The following is a 27,409-nucleotide window of genomic DNA, read 5'->3' as shown; positions in this document are numbered from 1 at the left end:
GAGTCCGGTTAACTCATCCGCAACTGCTATCGTTATATTTAGATATATTAGATATCCACTATATACATATTATATAATATAATACTAGACCGTCCCCAATTCGAACTTCTATGATATATGAATACCCGTGCGTGTTGGGGTGAGGCGAGTGCGTGAGTGTGTGTTAGTGGGTGTGAGTTGTGTTAGTGTGCGCGAGTTGTGTTTGTGCTGCAATACGCGAAACTGCAGCGGTTACGACCCTTCAAGGGAACACTCCGGAAAGCCGTAGAGGTCGAGGGTGGAAAGTGGGCTCGACGTGTGTCAACGACGCGGCCATTAGTCAAAATCATCTCGACCGGCGAGCCGAGTCTGCCGATGCGCGATTGATCGCCCTCGTTAACGGGGTTAACGAAAGGCGTTTTTATATCGCGAACGCTTTGACTTTTTTCTTTGCATTTTTTTTTTTGTTTTTTTTTTTTTTTTTTTGCTCGCTCCAGTTACCTCACTCCGCCGTCGTCTATATATACGCACACGACAAATACTATACAATAATACTAATTATTGTTATTAATTATAATAACTATTATTATTATATTATCACGCCATCATAATATTATTGTGCCATCAATCTTTAACGTCGCGCGAGGGGTGTTCGACCGCGTAGGAAATCGAACGGATTAAAATGATGGTGGTCGTATATATTGGCTACCTTTAATATAACATTTTATCGGCTATTTACTATTTAGCTACTAAAGTAGTGTCATCGCGATCCAGTCAAGGACGTTGTATTTTTATTTTCCATATAATATCGTTACGATATACAGTAAGCGCCTCCTCAAGAGCGATGCAAACGGATAGGAAACCGTATTGGTTAAGCATCTGTAGTAGACGAAAGTATGCGTATACAACACGTTTTTCGAACGCATCGGTTTATCATTGACTTTAAATCTATAATATCGAGATACGCTGGTGACCAACCTCGAAAACTGTAGTAAGTTTCTATATTATGATAATCGAAACAAAAAATAGTAATGGTACAACCACTGAATATATTATTTTGTGTACGCATATAGAACCTACCTGCACATAAAAATATAAAATAATAGGTACATAATATAGGTGACGATAATACGTTTTTAATTGGATAAGTCCGTATTGTAGTATTATACGACTTCTTTGCGTAGCTATTGGTTTCGAACTATATTAATACTCAAAGCTGAAAATACGTGGCAAGTGGGTATAACTGTATAAGAGTTTATCGAATTGCATAAGTTTGTAAAAAAAAATCGTTCAAAATGCCTCTAAAAATACGCACTTGCTTTAAAACACGTTTATCTGTGCGACGCGCATGAAATACACGCAGCGGCGTGCGTTCAAAGTTGTTTTTCGATTATTATACAAACGTTGTTATATTATATTATAGTACCTACTTACCACACATATTATAATATAACTACCAGGACTGGTCAACTGGGATATCGTAAGATTTCTAGTGGGCTGATCTATTGGCACCTACAGTGAATCACTTGGACGACTGGACTATATATATACTGTCAGATATAATACATGTATAATATTTATATTTATTTGTATAAAATATTCGATATTAATTTAAGAAATTTTAATTTAATATTGTATATATTATTATCTACTAGTAAATAAAATAGTCACTTTAATAGTTTAATCAGTGGCGTAATTAGGAATTTGGTTTGGGGGGATATACGTTTTTAGCAAACATGAATGGTCATTTTCAATACTTTGATCAAAATATTAGCAGTAAAAACAGAGTTTGGGGGGGGGGGTCTATCCCCTTAATCCATCCGCTAATTACGCCCCTGCTTTAATAGTATGATGGCACCGGTGCAATGACGAGATACGTCCGTATTATCATCAAAATATTGGGGACAAAATTCTCTATATCAATTGATATGTCATCCAGATATGTCCAATAAATGTATTGCAAAATATACATCAAAAACATTTTATTCATTCTATTCAGTGCAATAACCAAATACATCCGGACGTATCTCACAAATATACCATCTGTAAAGAGAAAAAATTTTCCCGTTGCAAGAACCAGTACAGACGTATCTTGTTTTTGCACCGAATCAACCTATGCTATTCATCACTTTTTTTCTGTTGCATTAACGGTAAAATATGTAAATAATAAATATGTAATGGATTTGATAATAAGTCCAATAATATTGGTATGCACGCTGTTTGGTTTAATAGCCAGTTAATTATTATATGATTAGCAAAACTGCGGACTCACTAATATTGCTAATCATTGTATCATATTTATTTCTTAACACAATAAATCAAACGAATTAATAACATTTTTTTACTATTTTTATTTATATTTTATAAATTTAAGTACTTATTTATCAAGCACATTATTTGTCGTAATTTAAGAAAAGGACTAATAATATAAAGAAATAAAAGAAATTAATGAATGTGAAATATGTCATGAACCTATATTTCTTCAATATATTTTATTCATTAATCTGTTACCAGCTATAACATATTCGGTGCAATGACCAGATACGTTTTGGACGTACCTATTCTGTTGTTGCAACTAAAAAAACCAATATTTAAGAACCATGGTAATATTATTGTGTTTATTTTAAAATAAAAATACAATTAAAATTTGCTAATTATGTAATTATGTGAAATAGATAATGTTTCAACCAATATCATAATACTTCAAAATTATTAAAATTTTTCTCATAGGTATAGTATATATATAAAAAAAAAATGTTTTTGTGTCTTCTAAAAAATTGTAAATATTTTTGTATCTTGCTATTGCACCGGTGGCTTTAGTTTTATACGCGTCCATTCATAAGTTAAAATATAATAACTTAGTTAAATTATACATTCAATAATGTTAAGAGTTTTATTTTATTTAGAGAAATAATTAGATTCTATATTTATCAAAGAATAATATCATATTGATTGGTCGGTATTGTTAAAAAATGTTCGTTAAGCTCACTCGCCCGTCTCAAATTGCGTATAGTTACAGTAATTTGAACACATTGGTCACGAATTTGGCCAGGACGAACACATTTTCCCGACCTAATCTAACACTTATAGCCTACGCGTAGATCTTCTCCACCGATTTCCGTACAGTTTTACATGATATAATACAATCCCTACAGAAATATCATGAGAACATCTAAAATGTTTCTACGTACAGCGTTAATATTGAATTAACGGCGTATTTCACTTACCCGTGTAGTATAATATAGGTATAGCAAGTTATTTGACGTGCGTAGAATCCGATTGAAATTTTTAAAATTCAATCGAATAATAAACAACGTTAGTCTATTAAACGATATTGGAACAACCGTCGAGTACACGATGAACGTTTAATATCATTATAATGTGTATAGTATTAAAATATAATATGCAAAGTCGCGCGTCGAACTTTCCGATGAGGAGTTTGCGATGTGCGAGTGTAATGGAATTTAAAAACCAGTTAGTATACCTATATTAAATTACAATAATGGCACGTGTAATATTATATAGGTACCTACATTGTTGCGAGAGTTATAATATATTTCGTAACGTAATATATGTTTTACCTCTATGCGCGCAATGGTACAATAATATATTATAATATCGCTAATTATTGTGATATTATATTTTATATTAAACGTCGTCGTCGTATATATAGGAAAACAAACTCAGCAGTCGGCAAATAATATTATCCTAGAATATCAGTCAACAAGAATAGTATAATATATTAATGCAAGTACTGCAATATTATTAAGTACTTACTTTTCGATGAATATGATAAATATGCTAAACGCAATAATTATTGCAGGCACCACTATATCCACGGTTGTTATGATGATCGTTTGCCGATCGCTATTTATCGAATACCACTATATACCGCACTATAATACCGGATCCGCCGAAAAATGAAAATTTTTTTTTGGTTTTCCGCTCGAAACGCATGCGGATCGATCACTAATAAAATATAATATAATAATACCTATAATGTCCTTAAGTATAATATACTGCACACGCGTTCCATCACACACCGCTTTCTCTGTCCACGCGACTCCGTCTCCCTCCTCTCTTTACGCGCACAATTTATAGGTCTAAAATTCTCCCCGCTTCGCAAGCCATCAATTTACGTGTTCGCACTTAACACTATAATATTATAATCTAATGTCTAAAATTCACCTATAACATCATGCCATTATAATAATATTTATTATATTATTATTCGTGCCACTATATTATTACAAACGCGACGCAAAGTACCTATACCTATAACAATATAATATTATAATAACAAATATTAACAATACCTAAGCAATAACGAACGATCCGCTTTTCTCGCGTGTTTTTCTCGACACACATTTATGATGACGCCGTGCCGTCGTTAACGAATTCGGTTCTTTCAGTGGTCAGTATCAAATATGTTATTAATTTAATAGGTGTACTGTTTTATTCATTCTCGTACTTAAAAGATACTTTTTAAAAGTATAGATACAAGTGCAGGTATAGGTACAGTCGTACAGATAGGTTTTTTTTTAAACGGATTTAAAATACGTTAATATGAATAGGTAGATATTATACTGGGTACTTACAAAAGTATTTCAGTACAAATACGGGTGCTTTCAAATAATTTCAAATCATACTACCCATAAACGATGTGGGTACAAATAAAAATACAATTTCTGAAAATCGTTTAATATTTTTTATATTTAAGGCACCGTAATTTTGTACACAAAAATACGCTCTACTGTAGAATGAACCAATTTTATAAATTTTTTTATAACTCATAGATGGGGATATTCTACGGGCTGCATCGAACTCTGTTTTTCAATAGTTTAATCTCAAACTGTATAATATGTATTCAAAGTTCTACAGATTGGTACTTTGAAAAAGTATTCAAAATACTTTATCCGAGAACTTTACAAGGTTGGTTTCATACTTTCATTGCTAGATCTTTATTATATCTAGACGTCGAAGGCCGTCTGATTGGTGATTATGTATAACGAAATCGTACGGTTTTTAATTTATTGCGTTTCGGTCGTATGATAACGTCGACCTATCGTAGATAACGTGTCTACTGTGTACGTTATAATATTACATACGTGGTAGTCCGAACGGAAAAACGGAAAACTACATACTTCATACTCAGATATGGGCGAAATATCGTGATAAATAAATAATTCAAAATAGATAACGTCCATTATAACCGGCAGACTTTTAGAGGAGATAGTAATTTAGAGCAGATATACCTAACAATATTATAATGTGAATGGTTGGCGGATAAAAACGTGTATGATTCGATTGACCGTCATTCGTTTACTTCGCTATCCCGTAGAAAATAATTGTATACCTACGCGTAGTTTTCGTTATTAAAATATTTGATTTTAATATTTTTGTTTATCTTAAATTATCTGTGAAAAATGAAAATAACATTGCAGTTAGTACAAAGACGTTTATTTTTTGTCTCCGGGGATAAGTATAGTAGGTTTTTGAATTATTCCCTTTTCTCTTTTACGCGTCCCGGTACATTAATTTATCAACAATCAGTTGATATATTATGTTTTCTATGAGTATTGTATTTTTATATTTTTTCAATAAGTCATCGTGCTATGTCGATCCTTACGTAGACGATGCGTATTATTCTAGCCTTGAAAAATATAAACCAATCATATAAAATAAAACTATACCTACTGAAAAATGTATGCTACAAAAAATATTTAAAAATTGACTCTTGGGATATTTCTAAAGTTATAGTTGATTTTGACATTGCGATCAATTGCGATACAGATATAAAATCCATCGATGAATATCAAGTATTAATAAAAATCATAATAATGATAATATACCACGATCCGTTATAATCGATATTGGAACATATAATTTAACATTTCGCACTGTCGGCACAATAAGGCCACCACTCGAAGTTTATGATTTTTGTGTTTATGGTGTCTATGAATTCGTAATTTTTCCTCTTATTTTGGTAGTAGCGCCATCTACCTCCTTATATTAATGTTAATAATATATATATATACATCTACCCTTAACATTATTTTTTGTTTGATGAAAAAAATGTCATTTTATTCTAAGCTTTCATATTATTTTCTTGAACATTTGCTTTTTTTGAGTAATGGCCTTATTGGATTGACAGTGCGATTTGTTGATGACAATTTTACGTTACTAAAGTAGGCGGGAATCGCCATTTCGTTAAATCTAATTATTATATTATTTATACACCTGTTACTTATCTGTATACAATATTATTATCTAAAACATAACGCATTTTTAACTATAAGTAATATTATTACTATTATTTATAGTAATTTATTGAGTCGAGGTTAGCCGTAAAACAGTACAAGTACTAGGTATCTATAATGTTATAGCTGGTAAGAATTTTGCATTATACAATCAACTATTAGTTAGGTACTTAGGTATAGCTTCGTAAATTATACATAGATATAACTTTTTTTTTTATTGGAAAATTTAATTTATATTTAATATTATAGTAATTCGCATCATGACTTTTACGCGCAGAACTTAATATAATATGACATTGAACGAAGAATAGAATCTTCATAGCCAAAACAGAAAAAAAATACATTTTTTACCTTGATAATACATTTGTCACACGCTTCAATCTTTAGGACCATCGAAACTTGACTAAGTTGAAGTGTATTCCATCAGAGACATAACACAACGTCGAGTTACATCTTATTCTACACCCAGTGTAGGTACACGTGTATATTAAATTTAAGTTTGACGTTATATTATATTAATACGATAAAATTGAGCTAATGTTAATGGACGTACAAAATGAGAGTATCCGATTTATAATTATCTTCACATCTCTGGAAAAAAAGTCAAAAAGCCTTAAGACACAATATTACTAAAAAAAACCCATCTATGCCATTCAACCTTTGGTTTCGGTCTTTCTGAACTTCGTGTACTTTTTATGATGAGGCCTACAATTGTTGCAGTTTCTCTTTATAGTGCATACTCAGAGGCCAACTTCTCTGTTATGTTATAATACAATTAATATTTTTGTTAAATTTGTATCGTATTTATCGGTCATTTGTTCTTACTTTCTCAAATAATATAATATGTGTTATCATCTCCGAGCTGTATAATAACGACGAGTAATTATTGGAATCTTAACAACAACAAAAAAAAAAATATATAAAGACTGTAAGCACACAAATATTAAAAAAAATTAAAATAACGCATAACATTGTATTAACGTCACACGTGTACATAATATTGTATTATTTTATATTATTATCTTTATATTATACTACGTTAATTTAGTAGGTTGACTATAGATACCTTTACAATATTACCGATATAACGTTGTATTTTATAATTATCGCCAATAGTTTCTAATCATATCCAATAGAATTCTGAAATTCGGCATGACTATCACTTACAAGTTACAAGTAAGTATAATATTATTACTATGTACCTATATCGTCTTACGTACATTGTGTATATTTTTAAATAGGTAATCTACAGAATACCTGACACGTTTTGCCACCGAAGAAATGTTCAATATTATTATTCAGATTTTATACCAACTACTAAGCTCATGAAATTCCTGCACACACTTCCACCATATAACACGCCCATGATATTATGTAAAACAGTGTTGAAATACAATTTTTAAAATATTTTTTTTTCTTATCAGTAATGCCTACTTACTTAATGCTGTACAGTTTATTATTAGTTGAACGCAATTCACACATTATTATCATTTATTATTACTTATTAGTTATTAATTATTATACATATACGCGTATTACTTAACTTTTTTTTTTAGTATCGACTGCTTTTATATTATTACATTTTATAAAACTATTTTACTTATAAGACAGCACCTATGTCCGAGGAAATTTCGAAGACAAATTCGATAATCTATTAATTAATATTATAATATATGCATTTTATATCTCATGAGAAATGTACCTACCCCATAATAGGCATAAATAATAGAAGCAAAAAAAAATTCGAAAAATATACTAAAACTAATTTTCGTATACAGATAATTGTACAGAACATAAGGTCATATTATCTAATTATCACAAAACGCTAATGAGTGGTTTGAAAAAAAACGGACCTATGTCTTATCTCGAATTCGAAAAAGTAATGATACATATTATAATATTATGTCCGAAAGTGCGTTCTATTATCATACATTTGAAATACAATTCGAGAGCATTAGTCGAGATAAAACAGTAGATTGTAACGAAACACCGTTGTTATAATATTACACCTATAACGGAAATTAACGTTCTTTACATAAAGCATATAAAATAACATGACGTGCGCATTCGTATTAAATCGTATACCTAATAATGCACTGCAGGATGTAAAAGGAAGACTTGAAAAAAAAAACATGCTACTTAAACATATGGCAAAAATTGTGAAAATTGTATGGTTAGTAAATAATTTAAGAATGTCAGAACTCATGTCAAGAAATTTCCAAAAATAATATTTTGAAAGAAGTTATTACGTTCTAAATTCTCAAATAATATTGATATTAAAAAAAAAATTAAAAAAATTAACTATTTAACTTAGATAAATGTTTTTACCATCAAAATTATTCTTATAATCAGATTTACAAATTGGCTATTTTGAATTTTTATTTCCTGTATTAAAAATAAAAATCATTTTTTTATATTATAAAAGCGACCATAAATAATATGTATATCAAAAAAAGTTTTAAAATATTGATTAGAACAAAAGTTATTTCTTCTGTCAGGTCTTCCTATATTGCACTCTGTAAATAGTTGAACTGAATTTAAGAAAATCTTGTAAGACCATTGCAAGTCTGTCTATCGCAGATATTGTATTCATCGTCACCTCGGTGACTCACCAAATTTGAATTTTTCAATAAAAAAACGTAATCGCTGTGTATCCACAACATGAATTGTACGCGAATATAATATTATGAATATTTTTCGCTTGACCCGTGACCGATAAATATGCAAATTGTGAAGACGGTCTTACGGATTTATATGCGAATCACAATTTTATATTAATAGTATGTATTGCCAAAAAATGGTAATTCAAAAATGTATTTTAAAAAACGATTCAAGTGCGGGGTCCTCTTCCAGGCTGTCTTATTATAATATTATTCATATATAATACACGTACGTCATGTTTCGTCCGTTTTAATAACATAATAAAAAAAATACACAACATATAATATGGCAAATTGAATGACCAACTCCAAATTAAAATCCATATCCTCCCTTGGCCCAGTAGGTAACACACTTACTATAAAAGAAGAAGTGGTCATAAACCGTCTCAGAATAGTTCATACCAGGTAAACCCATGATTACCAGATGAAGAAAGAAAATTCTCCATGATGCCGACTTGCAACATTATCCTCTGACGATTAAACAAATATCAACCGAATGCAGGAAGTAAGTACCTACTACAACGTTAGAAGTAATTTTAAATGAACACACCACATTATAACTGAAAATCTAAGTTCCAGTACCACCAATGTACTCAAATTCCTAAAGGAGACTGAACTACATAATAATATGTATTATACAAATGTAGAATTGAATTTGTACAGGTATCTATTTGTTTATTGTGTTTTCTCTTTCTTTTTACTTTGTTTTTCTAAGGTATATATATATGTGTATATTCATGGTTGACTATGAGTGAAATTTTAGTGGAAAGGGTGAAATCAAAAAATTCTTGAATGTTCGTTAGATTAAGATTAAAATTAGGATTTAATATTATTTCAACATATTATATAAATGTTTAATATTTGTATTATATGATATATTGTCATAACATAGTTGATCAAGCAGTGAGCTAGGTACCTAGTAAAGTAACACTATGGTTGTATTTAATAAATTATAAGTTCGTATTTTTCTTCAGTGGTTGACAGGCCAACTTTAAAATAATAAATTAGCCGAAAGTACCTACCGCAATTCGTTAGATGAGCGTTTGACAAATTACCGATTAGATGATGTTTGGACAATTATTCATTGTTTAAACATCGTAAATTGATAATGTTCTTCTGAAAACGACGTGCTAGTCGTAATTTTTTGGACAGTAATTTAACGACCGACCACCAAATCTTTTATATTAATATTATGCATGACGCGTATTGCATTATTGCGTTTCATAGTATGATGCCAATATCGATGTGTGTGTGTTAGCCGTTAGGTGATCGTCTATGTGAATATACAATAATATTATAGTTGATGATAAGAGTTTAAAAATAACTTTTTAGAAACAATGAACTCACATTATACTTTTAATATTTACGCGCATTAACGTAATTAAGTATTCTGAAATAATATTCCATCTTTTATACAATATTATACCTAAATACCTAATAAAATACAATACACAGGACTGGATTGCCCAATAAACAATATAAGGCAAAAAGAGGGGGCACCACAACGATTTTGAAATTAATACAACATTTTAATTTCATGAAATTTTCACTTATGAACATTTTTTTTTGTTACATACTTATATGCACAAAATTTACACTCATAAAAAATGAACGTGGCTATACTCTGAACATTTGTTTTTAAATTCCAGTAAGAATAACAACTTACGTGGTAGGCTTGCCACTACATACGCTATATTATAGCCTTTAGGTATAGGTATCTAGGTTTGAGAGTATTTCAGTTTTAGTGTATCTCAGTTCACGGACAAATCGGCGTCAGTGTACCTAAGTTTGTGAAAAAATTCGACCTAGATGAGCAACCGCAAGTTGTGGATTAGATTTACCACTTAGTATATTTTTCAACATGGTTTAAAGTTTAAACTTACTTAATCTCTAAGTTTTTCTGATATCTCTGAGATTTTCTTCAAAATCAATCGAGTAGTTTTTGATTATATAATATAAGCTACAATTCACAAACATACGTTTGGTAAGATATATAGTTTCTTTAATCGAGCCACTGTAAACAACACAATTTGTTGCATGCTTGTACCTGATCTTGAGTAATCAATAACAACCAATTATAAACAAACAAAAAGTTTCAATTTCCACCGTGAATCTCAAAATCAATTTGATCGATTGGCGTTATTACTTGCTACATTCGTATTATGGTAAGAAAATATAATTTTAATTTTGTATATTTTATAAATGAGGTACTTTGAAGTAGCCACGTGTCCACGTATACGGGGGGAAGTTCAACCCCCCTCATGAAATAAAATCATTCCACGAAATCATGTCTTACATATATATATATATATATATAATGAATTTATAACTTTTAATTTGAAACGTATATTAATATCGTAATATTCGTATTATTATAATTCGTATAATAAACGACATTTTTTCTATCTACGTGTGCCTGTTTCGTAGTATAGATATGAGACACGAAATTCAAATAAAAATAATAAGATGTTCAACAGCCATAACGGGAAAAACGATTTCTTTAATTTGTTTGTATAATATATATATTATAGTAAATGTTTATATAAAAGCGCATATTAATAATACGAAATACATAATAATATAATATAATGTGTTTTAATAATAAATTGTAGTCTTTCAATATTGTGCATAGGTTTTTTTTGTGACGTATACGTTTAAATAAATAATATAGGTAGGTATATAGGTACCTATATTTTCGTGGAAATATAATACTAGTTTTGCATATTTAGTGAAAAATTACCAGTTTAACCCTTTCTCACGGCATGCATATTTTTAGACTTTTCAACGCATGTTTATAGAAGTTGTTGCATAATTAAGTTCATTTTTGGTGTTTTTGATGAATATTTATGCACATATTATATTTCACTGTTGAAAAGTGTACCTATATCTCGAGACCTGCAGAGTCCTGGGTGTTTAAAAGTATGAAAATTACACTGACTATAGAACAAAATTGAAGTTTCTTATAAAATATTTAACAATTTGGTAGTCAGTTTATGTATTATAAATATTATATTAGATTAAATTCTATTCTACGCTTCAACGTGTAAAATATTGTCGATACTTAAAATTTAGAACTGGTAGGTAGGTATACCTCCTACCGTGTACCTATCTGATCTATTTTCTACAAGTAGTAACTAGTAAGTAATGGTACTCACTAAATCGATAAACTAATATTTGTGTTGGAAACATTGAAAACATTTTTATATTTTATTAAAATTTATCAGTTGAGTTTAGGATTATGTTTGTTGATCGATCTATATATACAAAAATTACTACCTACACTGCTTTTATAGTAATAACTAATAAGTAATATGTATTTTACAAACGCATGACGACATGACGTTCACATAAGTAATATTATAATGTAATGCCTTACGGTACGCTAAGAGTCGGCCTTATATACAAGTGGCTATTGACCCCAGTAGCGGTATCTGGGGTTTTAACCATGGGGGGGGGAGGGGTATACACAGATGTTAATAGACATATTCACATATTTAGTATACACATATTATATTCAATATTCATATTGTTGTATACAAGTTGTACTGTGTACAAAATTAGGGCTCCGAGTGAGGGGGTAAATACCATGTTAATGTTATATACATATGGCGTGACTCAACCAATTGCGGAAAAACAACGATGTTATTATTGTTGCAAAATATATAATGTCACTTTTTATACATTATTCAATTATATTCAACAGTACTAATTAGTTTTCCACCTCGTCTAAGGCGTAACAAGGGTGCTGTATTTAAACAACCCTACAGCCTCCGAAGAAAACGCAACAAATGAATAATAAATGAATAACAATACACATTCTTCGAAAACATATTAAATTTGGATAAGAAATTCGCCTTGACGCCAAAGATAGATGCATAAAAAAAATGTGTATTATTTGATGTGAAAAACAATATGTTTGGCGAGAATGTGTTATATTTCGGTGATTTAAAAATTGATATTGCTTAGATATATCATATTATACAATATAACAGTTTCTCAAGTATAATAATTCGGCCCTAGATATTTTTCTTCTATAAAACAATATTACAACTAGATATTGTATTTCAAAAGCATGTTGCACTCGAATTTATAAATAAATAAATATAAAACCTATATCACATAAAGTCTTTTTTCGATTGTTATTAGTTTTTCTCTGAGTTTTGAGCGAAGTTGTAATAAATATTGCACGCTGTATATTATAGATATATTTTGGTATGTTTCTGGTTTAGTTTTTTGCTTTGCTTTGTTATAGTTTTTCTAAAAAAAATATAAATTGTTATCATAATATTTATAATCGTGAAGTAATCCTTATCGTATCGATCGAATTTAAGCATAAGTACGTTATGCATACGTCATTAGCACAATAATACGTTGAACTACTTAAATTAATAATTACTATACTTTTTTTAAATTTAATCATCATAATGGCACTACATTATCGTCGTGTACTGCAATTTTTAATGATCACTCGTATTTTTTTTCGTCTTTCAGATGTTTGGTGACGCGGTATTCGATGTAATTTCGAACTTTTTGGTTAACGGTTTTTCGCGCGTAGGCAGTCCACGAGTTCCGATCGATTACATTTATATAATATTATAGTTTATTCTAGAAACGCTTTTCGACGAATTCGATTTAAATACGTCTATACTTGACTGTTATTAAATCCGATATTGAATTCGACGCGCGTGACGGGATGACGTTTTTGACAAACGAGTGGAGATTTTATAAGTAACAGCAAAGCGCCACGCGAAGTCGAATCATTTTTCACGTCTGTTTCTAATGGGTTTCTACTTTCTAGAGCGGTTATAATGTATAATATATGTGTTCCGCACACGCGTTTATATTAGGTGCGTATATTGTACAGACGATTTGCACGGTTTGAATCATATATTATATTGTATAAAATTAAAAGCGTAGATTTCCGAAAAATGTAAAACGGTTCGACTCCAACAGGCTGTCGACTCGTGACGCTATCTGCAGATATTAGGTATAGTCAATATAATGAATAATCAGGGTGATTATTTTACTGTAAGAAAATCGAGTTATTTTGAATATTTTTTTCTTAATGTGAATTTTTAGAAGATTTAATAACCTTTACGATTGTTTTGTATTCCATTTTTTTTTTTACTTTTATTGTTATCGTTATATAGTGTTACTTTTCTATTGGTATAAAAATCTTAATTCTTGATACTACTTCTAGGTATAGGGTGATCGTGTGTTGACCAAGCACAGTCTAATTGAATACGATTGAATTTACCTCCATGGATATTGCGTGACCTACTGATCTACCTACTGATCAGTAGTCTTTGTTATAGTGACAAAATCGACTTAATATAGGTACTTTTTTTTATTTCTTATAGATTGGTTCAATGACTTTGATGGACCTCAATTCATCTCTATCCATCGTAGCGGCTGCTTCCAGTTTTTAACAAAAATATGTTTTTGGCTGGGTATACAGATATTTTTATTTTCTAACCGTTTTTGCGTAACGTTTTGTTTATCACCACAGAAACGGAGATAATATAAAAATTAACCAATTCTCACTAGGTATATTATATACAATTAATGTTTACTTATTTATATAAATTTATGATTTATAAATTTTCTTGAAGTCTTTCGTTTATTTGGCGTCGTAGAGTGAAACACGTGTAAACCTAAGGGGGTTTAAAATTTTTGGGACTCGGCAGAATAATTGAAATGGTCGTGGATTGGTAGAATGAACGAATGTGTACTTAAACGCCTCAAACATATAAAATATAGGTACGCCTCAACCAGGCGTGAATGTGAAGTTGGAAAATAATTCGTTCGAAACCGTATTTTTGTTACCACACAGATTGTTGGAATTGTATGTTTTATTAAATCATATTATACTGGAATCGTAATATACGTTTAAAATAGGTATAATGTGTTGGAGACAATTATTAATACTCTCGGAAACGTAATTTGTATGAAAAATATTTCTTTGGAAATGTATATTATTGGCCATTATACGTTTCTGAACTTGAAATATTCCAACCAAACACACGTTTCAATTATAAATACGATTTCAAAATAACAACTGTTTAATTTCTAAACGCAAACGTTACAAAAAACCGTTTTTCCGGTATAATAATATTTAATAAGATCCTAAAATATCACATGTACGGGGCTTCCTGCAAGATTTAATAAAATCTGTTGGCCTGGCTGTACATATTATATTGTTATACTGGTAATGGCCTAATGCAGATGATAATAAATTATTTAAGTTTTTTATTTTTCATTAAAAGTTAGCCGACACTCGTCGAGGTGGTTTGTCGTAACACCGCGGAACGGATCGTATAATATAGAGTATACTATACTTGTAATAGTAGTATACGACTAGTATATGCCGAAGCATAATGCCATAATCACTTAGGCAGTGGCGGTCAAATGATTTGGTCATGGGCGGCAGGCGGGGATATGGCTGATTTCTTGACATGCAGTGTATTTTGATCGTTTAAAATATAGTTTATAGTTTATATTTTTATAAATATTGAAAGAAAGTTCGTGGGGGGATCTATCGCCCCTCATCCCACCACATCTGTTTGATCGCAACTGCGCATCTATAGACGTGTGTTCCGTTTTCTTCGATAAAATTATATTGTGAAAATTTATAATTAATCGATCATTGGCCATTGTCATCGATACGGTCACGTACTCGGGTGTAGAGACCGGAATAATATGCGCTAAAAAGTGTTACACTCAAGTATAATGATGTATTTATGCATACAAAAATGCACCAAATATTCATCAATATTAAAATAATTAATAAACATTAATATAATACCATGTCGAAATAAACATAGGTAAACGCGTTTAAAGATATAGAGCTATAATATGCTTTATAATTCAGACGGTGGTGATGCCAAACTTTATTTTACTAGGGAGCAATATTTTTGTTCAATGTGTCTTTATTTCAATACTTTCATTATCACTTCACTTAATTTTGATAAACATATTTTCTCATGCAACAAGACATAAAAAAATATACATCGTAGTAGATAAATAAAAATGTATTAAGTACTTTTTAAATACCTTGATTAAATACCGTTAAAATACCGATAGTTAAAAACAATATCTGAATTCTGAAATCGTGTCATTTACAAATATTATACATTATATACAATATACACAAATTAAAACGTTATACATTTTTTAATTTAATTCCAATTCGTCAAATTATAGGGGGAGGGCACTTGTCACACCTGGCCCCAGTTTATCACCATACCATATTTTCTATTTTGTTTATCCGCGATGAAATCAAGCCGGTTCAAGAGCATCCATGTTGTTATAAATAATATTACCTATCTAACTATATAAATGTGAAATGAAAATCTCTCTACAGGCTAAACTCTGGAACTACTTCAGATCTTCTTGATTTTTTTTTAAATGAAAGAGTATATCACGGAGAAGATTCTTATGAAAGACAATTTTAGGAAAAGTAAGAAATCTGGATGTCAAAAATACAATAGTGGCGACATCTGTCCAGAAAAAAATAAACTAAATAATAAAATAAAAATTTAGTTTATTGTTGCAGATTAAAATAATAATAGTGTATTATATATTGGTTGCTATTGGTTAATCGGGCATGTTTGTTGATTTGTATTATTATTTTTTGTTAATATATATACATAAATGAATATTTGTGTGTATAGATTATACCTCTGGGAAGAAGATAGGCTAATTTAAAAAGGGTTAAATTTGGTTTTTTTTATTCATCGAATTTTAGTACGGTTAGGTTAGGATAGGATTTTGTATTAATTGATTATATGAATCCACCGTAGGCGGAATCAAGTAAAAACGACGAACTTGGTATAACTTTGATACTTTAGAGTTAAATCGTACACTTATACGTAAAAACAGCACTGGGTCCCCGATCTAACTTAACCGCAGGTAGATTGCCTACCTGATAATATACTGCTGCGAATCAGAATTTTTTTTCCAGGCAACAGAAAAGTTAAGACAAATTTTGAACACCATACACCGAATATTAAACAACGATTTGAACAATGCTTGAGTCATATGGAGTTGGTACATTTAACGGGCAACGGAGTGCACGAGATCAGCCAGTAATTTACCTAAATACGCAATATTTGTTTCTTTCTGTATAATATCTATAATAATTTTCAGTTTTGTACGAAATTTGAACTGCAAGTAGATATAATATATTAAACATAGGTATAAATTATAAGGTATATTTCATGGTTTCATCCGTTAATTGATACATTTGTTTTCAATCTTAATTGGTAAGCGGTGTAACTATTCGGTAGTTATCATACTATAATATCATATTTTGCAGTGATTATATTATAAAGTAATATAGTTTAAATGTGATTTCTGCAATTTGTTGAGCTGCCGCGGGGCTTTAGAAATATATTGTTATAATATTTAAGCACACACATATACCTATTACATATTATACGAAGTATCTATTTTACTTATTCATACGAATTCCAACTATGTATATAAACTTCCTCATTATTATTCCGTCAACAATATTCATAAGACAAATAAAAAACCGTGCACGCCTCCTCGTGCGCGGGTATAGTGCATTTTTTTGCGGAACTCGATTCACTGCGCTGCAATCTCCGGCAAACTCTTCTCGTCTATACCCGCAACAACCCTCTCGCAGTCCGCTGTATCCTCTCACATCTAGCTAAATAATAATAATAATAAATTATCATTATTATTATTATTATTAATAATAATAATAATGATATAATACTATACTATACGGTTGTCAAACACTATACACAGACTGCAGGAGCCGTGGTAATATATTACATTACATCGTGTACGTATATTTGCATTACTACGACGATCGACCGCGAGCTCCAGGGCTGTGTACATATATATATTATACACAGACACACAGACACACACCCACACACACACACACACAAACACACACACACACATATTGTATAATATAATAGTCGTGTTTTACATTTAGATTAGATGAACCGCTGCAGCCCGCCCGCCATACGCCAAGACGAATTTAAATATTTTAACGAAATCTTAAAAGTGAAATGAAAAAAAAAAACGTCAAGCGATAGTTGCAGCGTTATAACTGTATAGCATTAAAATATATATATCCTTCGGAGGAGATTTTATGCGTGCATACCTATATATTAAACGGCGAGGGGCGATGTACGGGATTTTATTTATTTTTTTGGCATCCCTACAGCAGATATTATTATTTAAGGGGTGTATATATTTTATTGCCGAGGTATTTACGCTGCGACGTTAACCGCCGTTGCCGGAGACGACCTTGTCGACCGATTCAACGGCGGCGGATTATCCATCAGAAAAATATTTTTAAAAAAAGTCCGTTGTAAGACACTATCGATGACTCATAATATAGTATATACGTCTTGCCAATACTTGATATACTTACCCAAACGTAATCGATGTGGGTACACTGGTTATAGGAAGCTGCAGCGAAATTTCGAACTGCAAAAAAAGTAACATCACTTTGATTCCGCGAATTTGCACAGAGAAATATCTACCTACGCATGCCACATAACAATATCATACTTGGTAATTGGTATAATAATACCAACGATGTAATACGATGTATTGCACCATATAATACGCGTATGAATGTATAATATAATTATACGAAAGTGAAATACGTGCTTTAGATGCCGGGTTCAGTTATATTGTAATATGTTCCGCGTTCACGTCACTTATACGTACCTATAGTCATACGCATGTGCCCTACAATTCGGAATTCGGCCATTTAGATCGTCAATTCGTCAAAAGACAATAACAACAACTGTAAAGCAGTATAGCACAGCAAATATTAATTGTTATAATATTATAAGTTGTATGTCATAGCTAAAAAGGCCAGATTTTATTGCATTAAAAATATGTCAAAATTACATTTAAGTAAAGTTCCACGGTACTATTATAATATAATTGTATTGCTCCTGAAAGACGTACAAATCACAGAATAAAAACTATAAAATTGCTCCCAAATTTTAAATATTATTGTATGAATATATTAAGATGTAGGCATATACGTATAAACTATTACTATCTTATCTAGGTATGTATGCATATCCATAATCATTATGGTATAATAACTTGACGGACATTGACAAATTACAAAATAGGTACCTACTACCTAAGTAAGCAATTTTTTTTTAAGTGACCTATTTGAAAATTAAAATATATTATTACTCTTAATCAAAATGTACTGTAAAACTTTTAGCGTTTCATGCTCGACAATATCACTACTGATGATGCCACTACCACTATCGAAACATAATATTAAAATTTTATGACAACCACGGCAGTGTATATAAATTAAATTGCATCGATTGAGTGTGATTTTCCTTAGGTACTATACCTATAATCTATATGTACCGTTATGTTTATATAGGTAACTACTTAATAAAAAAAACATTCAAGTTTTATGTTTCTATCAAGTGGTTTAAGGGTAAATGTCAATTACGCCAGCAATTGCAGGTAAAAAAACAAAAAATATGGGATTCAAAAAGGTTATACTTACATCAATTGCGCCGAACGGTATTGAGGTATAACAGGCGTTATTCAATATTGTACCGAAATAATATTATACTGATGAGGTGCCTACGTTTTTGGCGTATAATATACATCGTTTGCACTATAGCATCGCGTATACATTTGCTATAGGTACACATTACACATTTGATAAAATTACAAATAGATCAAAACGTAAGGGAGTCTAATAAGTTTATATAATACGATACTTGGATTAAATGAAGTTACACAAACTATTGTACTTTTTTCCCTGTTGATCCCTTTATTGAGTTTTCCTGCAATCGATGTATACATATTATATGTACATACATGTATGACATAGCTATATTTGATTTCTGATAAATTCACTGTCGAAAAAGACGCATAAAATGTGCATATAGGTACCCATAAAATTCAAGTAATCTAAAGCACAAAGATCATGGATTTCCAAAAGCTCTATTCGACGGCTATTGCAATATGTACGTTATAGGTAGATATATATTACATTTTGTAGATGTAACTATTTATATTACTAATAATACCTGTAATAGTAATATTATTAAAAATAACACGAAATATGAATTTATGTAATTACCACCATGAACGATGGCTATGAATTATAATAATCATATTTATCGGCTAAAGATTAATAGGTGGTATATACAAAAATTAATTAATAATACATCGTCAATAATGATTGTGATGGTCGCCATATAGAGCAATACATTTATTGGGTGACATAATATTATAAAGTCATATTATATGTATAGAGACCGCGTCTATTCTGCAGAATATGTCTGATACTTGCACAGAAAAATCGGGGTTTTATACATTTTGAATCCCGTGACTCACGATGACGGGCCGTTGGAATTAACGATATTAATAATGTGTTATACCTATTAGTTATTACGATTGTCATCGGTTTATATATTATAATATTATTATATTATGTATATAACGCGCAAATGCACATCAATAGTGATTATGACGGCTGAAAAGTAAGACGATACGACAAAATGCGTGTACAACACCTAATCACCGCGTTAATTATATACAAACACTATGCTAAACAAACAAAATGAGCTTAAAATCGAATTAATAACTACCAAAAATGCGAATTCTAAGAAAACGCTGCAGACCGTGCGCGGTCATCCTCGTTAATTTGTTTAACGAAGGTCGACGTCGACATTATGACGTACCGAAATCCAATACCCACACGCTCTGCCGACGCTTTTTTGAGTTCGTCATTATAATAATAATATGTTGTACAAAAAGTGCTAATTTCGAAAGGCTTCTGTACGGTTTTCGAAACAATTACTTTGTTTTATTACCTATATCACACATATCACATATCACATAATATTACCTATTATATCACAGGTACCTATCTAAATATTAGAGGAGGTATAATTTTAATAGTAATTATTGTCCAACATAAGATAAATGATGTGTTCTACCTGTGGTCCATGGGAACAATACTAAAATTAACGAAAAAATATAAAATAATAATCAATAGGTAGGTACACATACTAATTTATTTTACCTAAGTCAGATGGACGCGACACCATGCATTTAAGAGTTTATCTATTCATAGTCAGAAACCCTAATAACAGACGGATGGAAATCTTTGAACACATATGGCGTTTTAAAGACCGTATAATATTATAGTAAGTACCTGCCTGCCTATAATATTATATAAACGTACGTTTTCTTTTTAATTAGTTTTTATATTCAAATTATCTCCGCAGTTATCGAGGAGTTATCGCCACGCGTTAATATGGAAACTGATAACTTATTAAAAAAATATAATCACACTGCAATAATAATCATATAACGCTTCGCAACATTGTTTGCAAATACCTTTTGTACGATCCGAAAACCAATCTATTACACGCCGCACGTGCGATGGCCGAAGCTCTAAAAACCGTTCAATTTAGGTAGAATGGACATTATAGGTATTACATATAGATATACCATTTGATAATTTGTAAGTACCGCAATCTTATAACGGTGCGGTGTATCCAATCGCGAAGTTACACGTATTGATTGACCGATAATAATTTAATGTTGATTGATCGATAATAATTTAATGTTAATTGATCGATAATAATTTAATGTCAATTGATTGATAATAACTTAATATTAATTGATTGATAATAATTTAAGGCCCCTGCAAACCCTATTAATTTTTCATCAAAACGACCTTAGCGACTGACAAAAATTAAAGTACTTCTAGTGGTTCAATTTGAAAAATGTAAAGATGTTTTGATTAGTCAACAAGTCTACTTTGCATCGGTCGGAGCATGTTTTTTGTATTTTAGATATTTTTGAATATATACAATACTAAAAATCGATAAATTTATAAAATGTAAAATATTTATTCTCGCCAATAATTCGCTAAAATTGAAAAAGAGCTCCGACCGATGCAAAGTAAACTTGTTTACCAACACAAACGTCTTTAAATTGTTTAAACCGAACCACTAGAAGTACCTTAATTTTTGTCAGTGCGACGGCTATTTCACGTCCATAAATTGGTTTTGAATATTTTGATCTAGACATTGAATGACTTGTGCATGTGCGTGCGTGCGACCATCAACCAGATAAGAAATAACAATGTATTGTAAATTTATGCTGGTCGCGGGTGATGGTAGGGGAATATACACACACTAATGTTCATTTATTACACACACAGAGACGATCAGTATAATCGCGGGAACAAAATAATTGCCTAAACACAACTCCTTAAAAAGGACACATTTGCAGGGGCCTTAACGTTAATTCGCCGATAGTAGATACCGCATAAAATACAATAACGTATACTGGGTAACGTATCGCGTATACAGAAACTATAAACAGGCGTTATTTGGTATAATCGATAGAACTAACTAACTATGTAAGTGTAAAAAAACAACGTTCGAGACGTCCGTCTCGATAGAGTAAATCCCGTCGTTTACAATGTATTATTCCTTCAAAGCTTTGGACATTATCATAATCATCGTTGTCATAGTCATTATAATAGTAATATTTATATGACATAGCTGGTATAATGTACCTATATAATATGATGTACATTATCATATTATTATTATAATATATTATCATACTTGTATCACGATTTTTGATTTTTTCCTTTCCGTCAAAATGGTCGAATATAAATCTGTAATATTACGTAAGTATATCGTATATCACATCGAGATGTTGTTTTTTTTAAATTCAACGTGTCATTTTTGTCGGTCACCGCGACAAACAAAATCGAAACACGAGATAATACACGGTGAAGCGAGTTTATAAAATATCATTAACACGCGTTGCATAATATAACGCTTGGTGCTCGGCGACCTAACCGAAATGTCGAAATTAGTGAGTGGAAAAAATACGGAAGCGATCAAAAGGAGAGCGCAGTCAAAAGGTTTTTCGGAGCAGTTCAATTATTACGCGGCTTGGGCGGCGGTTGGCACGTAAACTCGCGAGATCAAAAGCAATCCTCGGTCGGGCTGTGCGCCTAGTGTACGTTTATATAACGAGCACTCTAAAATCATTTACGTACCGTGTACACAATATATCATAATATATTCGTCTACAGTGTGGTGTATGCCTAGACCACAATATTATATAGTACGCAAACGACAATTATAATACTACATTCGTTGTCCTATGCACATTTTACAAGCTAATGCACGGCGATGTTATAGTGGTTAAACGAGGTCTGCAGTCCCCGCGCAATAAGTCTTACACTCGAGTTTCAATAGTTCCATACGCTAGAAATTCTCGACGAAATGACGACGGCCACGGAAATAATAATATTATATATTGGGCGTAAGTATAAAGTATTAACGTGATAAACTATGTCGGTGTCGTGAAAACGAAAAAAAAAATCTAAGTACAATTTATAGAGAGTACTTATTAAAATATATGATTGAAATGTGATTTATACAGAATTATAAAGGAAAGCTATGATACACATAATAATGTGTACACGTGTACCCTGTATAGGTACTGCAGCAGTATATTATTAAAATTTAAAATGCACATTTGTTTGAAAAAAATATTGATGGAATATTATTATTCATTATTATTTAAGCAGTTTGAAGGAAAAACTTTAGGAAGGCTCACTCTGCAAGTGTATTAATTCTAAACATATTTTAATACAACGCCATAAACTATAATTCCGCATAATGTGTGTACAGTTTATACACCTGCGATTAAAAATAATTTGGTAACTTTTATATGTTGGTACATTTTTTTTTAAATATTAGCTGGTTTGCTGGTATATGAATCTTTATTAAATACTCATACTTAGATGAGTATTTTTGTTTTTGTTTTTATTGATAATTAAATACATACACGTCGGACATCTAGGTTATTAGTACAAGGGTTTTCGTATTAGGTTAGGTTAGATTTGTCTATTATTTGAGTATTAATATTGGCTAATTTGAATTTACTTTAAAATATAGAACCGTTATAAAATCGTAATACAAACAATCATTGAATCGCAACTAAGTGCAGTACCTATAACTACTAAACTACGCGTCTACGCGAACAATAATTAAATAGCTGAATACCAACAACCGTAACTATGTACCTACCTACTGGCTACTGGTAAGTGGTAACTAACAGCGGGGATATACCTAATAGGTGTTCTAAACTTATATATATTTTAGAAACCTAAAATCGTATACCTACGTGATATCAATATCACGTGCGGCCAATAAACGGGTTCGGACTTTGACGTTAGATTGAAACATCTACAACAGGTATCGACGGAAATACAAATTATATTATAGGTTTATTGCAGCACGTTTTACGTTAGACACTACAACTTACTATAATTAATAGCAGACCGCTATCAATAATAATCGTTCCATGTAATAGTAGATTGTAGTGTATCATATTACTGCTGTAATATAAACGTGGATTCGTGTGAAATCTCAAATTTATTAATGAGCAGATATATGAAAAATTATACTGTACGTAATGCGTAAAGTCACATGGAAAAATATTTGATCGAATGTCGGGCCGGGATAATAATATTACAGCTAAATCCACGAATGTGTAATATCCAGATAAAGTCGACGGCGCGTAGTGCGCGCACGTCATAATATTATATAATATTATAATAAGTACCTACTCTAATGTTTTCTATAATATGAAATCAACGATCTATTACAGATTTTCTTTAACGTAGTGAGTCGAATAGCGTGCAGGTCCGCGGGCGCCGGCCACACTATTAACATTTTTGTTTGCGGATGGGTTTTACAAGTTTCGAGTTTAAAACAAATAAAAGAGACACGGAAAAGTGGAATTATGCGATTCGCGGTCTAGACCTGTCACCGCAGACATGTCGATAGTAACTGAGGTAGCAACAACATAATAATAATATAGTTGACTGGCACACAATATCATTGCAACGAAGGTATATTGTAAACAATTCCTATTTAAATACGATTTTTTTTATTGAAAAACCACACTGAAACACGATGCCAACGTAGCAATCAGAGTCAGACATATTATTTTTGTCGTTTAACTATATTATGGTTAAATATGATATAATATAATATTACACATTATTATTAAAACATTTATACCAGGTTGCATGAAAAATGTATTAATTTAATGGTTAATCAACATTTAATGAACCATTCATAATATGCAACTAAAACATGTTTAAGAGACCATTAAAAGTACTCACTATAAATTGATGCGTTAAATGTTTAGTGATTGTTCATGCAACTCGTCATTACTGCACATACAAAATATATATTATGATACAAGTCTGTAAATATTATTTTTCTAAACACGCACAGTAGAAATTAAAAAATGTGGACAAGTAGCTACCGATCTTCTGTACAGTAGTTGTCGAGCATGTCGTTGTAGTAGATGTGTTATATTTAAATTCAGTGATAAATCATTGTATATGAAAAACGATTCTGAGCGGAGACGTTTTAATAGTTGAAAAAAATTAATAAAAATCTAAAATATCTAATGGCTATACATAGTATACATATCTGAACTTTCCGATGAACTTCGTATTTTTAAGTCAGAACAATTTGTTGGGAACTTTCTATTAAATGTCCTAATGTTAGCCATGAAAAGAAAAACTTTTAAGAATTTTTAACTGAAAAATTATTTACAAAATTTGAAAAAAAATATCATAGCTTAAAAAGAGTTAAAATAGTTTGAACATTTTACCATATATAGAAAATACTATTACTCTTTTCAAGAGTCTACGGTTATTCGTTTTGGAAGTAACAAAAAAATATCAAAAATCGAAAAATTAACGGTAAAAATGTTAAATTCAAACGTTCAATAAATTAATGTTACCTTCCGGTAAACTGTTTTTTTTTTTAAGATAGAAAAAATTGTGGGAAATCTTCTATTAAAAATTCTAACATTAGCTATGAAAAGAAAATCTTTTAGGAAATTCAAACTGAAAAATAGTTTGAACTTTTTCGAAATGTTGATAAATGTTATTAAAATTTGAACTTTAAATGCATATAAAATATAATCATGCCTATGAATCTTTAATATTTTTGAACTTCCATTAATAAATATATAAGGAACCTTGTATTAAATTTTCAAGCTATTTTACTAAGTTAAAAAGTTGTGATTGAGAAACATTTTTCAGGGCTATAATTAGCTTAATAAGTGTCAAAATATTTCAAAAATTATACCATTAATGAAAAATGCTTACATAAATATTTGGTGAACATTTCAATGGTCTACGGTTTAAATTAGTTTAATTTGAGTTACACCAAAAAATTAAATCGACTTTTCAAAAATTGGTTTTGCTTAAAAATTACAACTTTTTTTCTCTTTTTTTGTTGTTTTTCTTAATGCTTTCAAAAACTTCTAGGAGTTTTCTATTTTGGCCTCTTAAAAGTAGCAACTGGGTTCACTTTTATATCAGAAAACTTTCCGATCTTAAAAATTAGAGCATTTTTACAACCACAAATTTTTATGAGTTTACAAACAGAAAAAAATACCACACATCATAAATACAATACATTCTTTCGCTTCGCTCAGTGTCTATAATATATAATATTTTAAAAGCATATATTATATTATATACTTGTACTAACTATTTTATGTGGTTAGGTAATAATAACATATTATTATGAGGATGCGAGACATTCGACTAATTAGCTGCACACATCGGTGAGGTTAGTATTGATGTTCTACCATGTTATATTATTACCATTACGATGAATTATTATAGCACGCTGGTAACTGAAAAGAACATACTATAATTGTATAATAACGAAAAGGAAAAACTCACCTTTGCGGAAGTACTCGGATAACCGTCAGTGTTCAGTATTGAGATTTGGCGCTGTCTGTGGTATGGGTATATGGATATATTTCTGTAGATATTTTTTCACCGCGAGATCGAACTTGTTTCCGTTCGAAATCAGCAAGAGCCGGTGTTGTGTCTTGACGAGATAGTACGACAGTAATAATAATACGCGGTGCCGACCGTGAATATTAATATTATAATATTGCCTCGACGATCACGTGCGATCGATAAACAGCGTACGCCAGCCGTCCGATAACGCGCACGTCTTTATATACCTAGGTATAGGTGGCAGAAAAAATATAAATGTGGTCCTCCTCTGCAAACGGCCGCCGAAACGTAACACGAGCGGGGAACGAGAAAAAAATTTAAATAGTTAATGATATATTAAGCGAAGCGTGCAAAAAAAAAAAAATCCCCAAATACTATAATCGTATACTACCTATCGTATTTATCTATTTTTTTTTTTTCAAATCGGATCGCCGCCACAGCGTAAGCACGGCGCGCGCACTTGGGGACGTGCAGGGCGTTTCGAGACTAGGAAAACGTTTAGGCGTGGAAATGTGTAATAACAGCGAAAGGGAGGTAGGAGATCGTCTCATGGTGGGGTTAGACGATCGGTTGTCGTTATTAATATTATTATTATTATTATTATTATTGGCAATGATCGACGACGCGTTTTATTTGTTTTTTTTAAA

At 30.9% G+C, this 27,409-nt stretch overlaps 1 protein-coding gene across 3 annotated transcripts in view; it reads right to left on the bottom strand.

The window, feature by feature from the left end:
* LOC132939940 (aromatic-L-amino-acid decarboxylase-like) overlaps positions 1-27,039 on the bottom strand; it is a 37,651-nt gene extending 10,612 nt beyond the window's left edge. Inside the window, exon 1 of one of the 3 annotated variants that reach the window (XM_061007379.1) lies at positions 26,700-27,039. The gene's annotated coding sequence lies outside the window, so the exon portion shown is untranslated. Of the gene's footprint in view, positions 1-3,756; positions 4,018-18,314; positions 18,341-26,699 lie in introns of those variants that run through there. The other 2 variants (XM_061007381.1, XM_061007380.1) reach the window with 2 other exon arrangements.
* Between the last annotated feature and the right edge of the window lie 370 nt (positions 27,040-27,409).

This window comes from Metopolophium dirhodum, chromosome 2 (genome assembly GCF_019925205.1).
Source record: "Metopolophium dirhodum isolate CAU chromosome 2, ASM1992520v1, whole genome shotgun sequence".
In the NCBI taxonomy this organism is placed as follows: Eukaryota; Metazoa; Arthropoda; class Insecta; order Hemiptera; family Aphididae; genus Metopolophium; species Metopolophium dirhodum.
The sequence above is the reverse complement of the archived record's forward strand: the minus strand, read 5'-3'. Positions and strand labels throughout refer to the sequence as shown.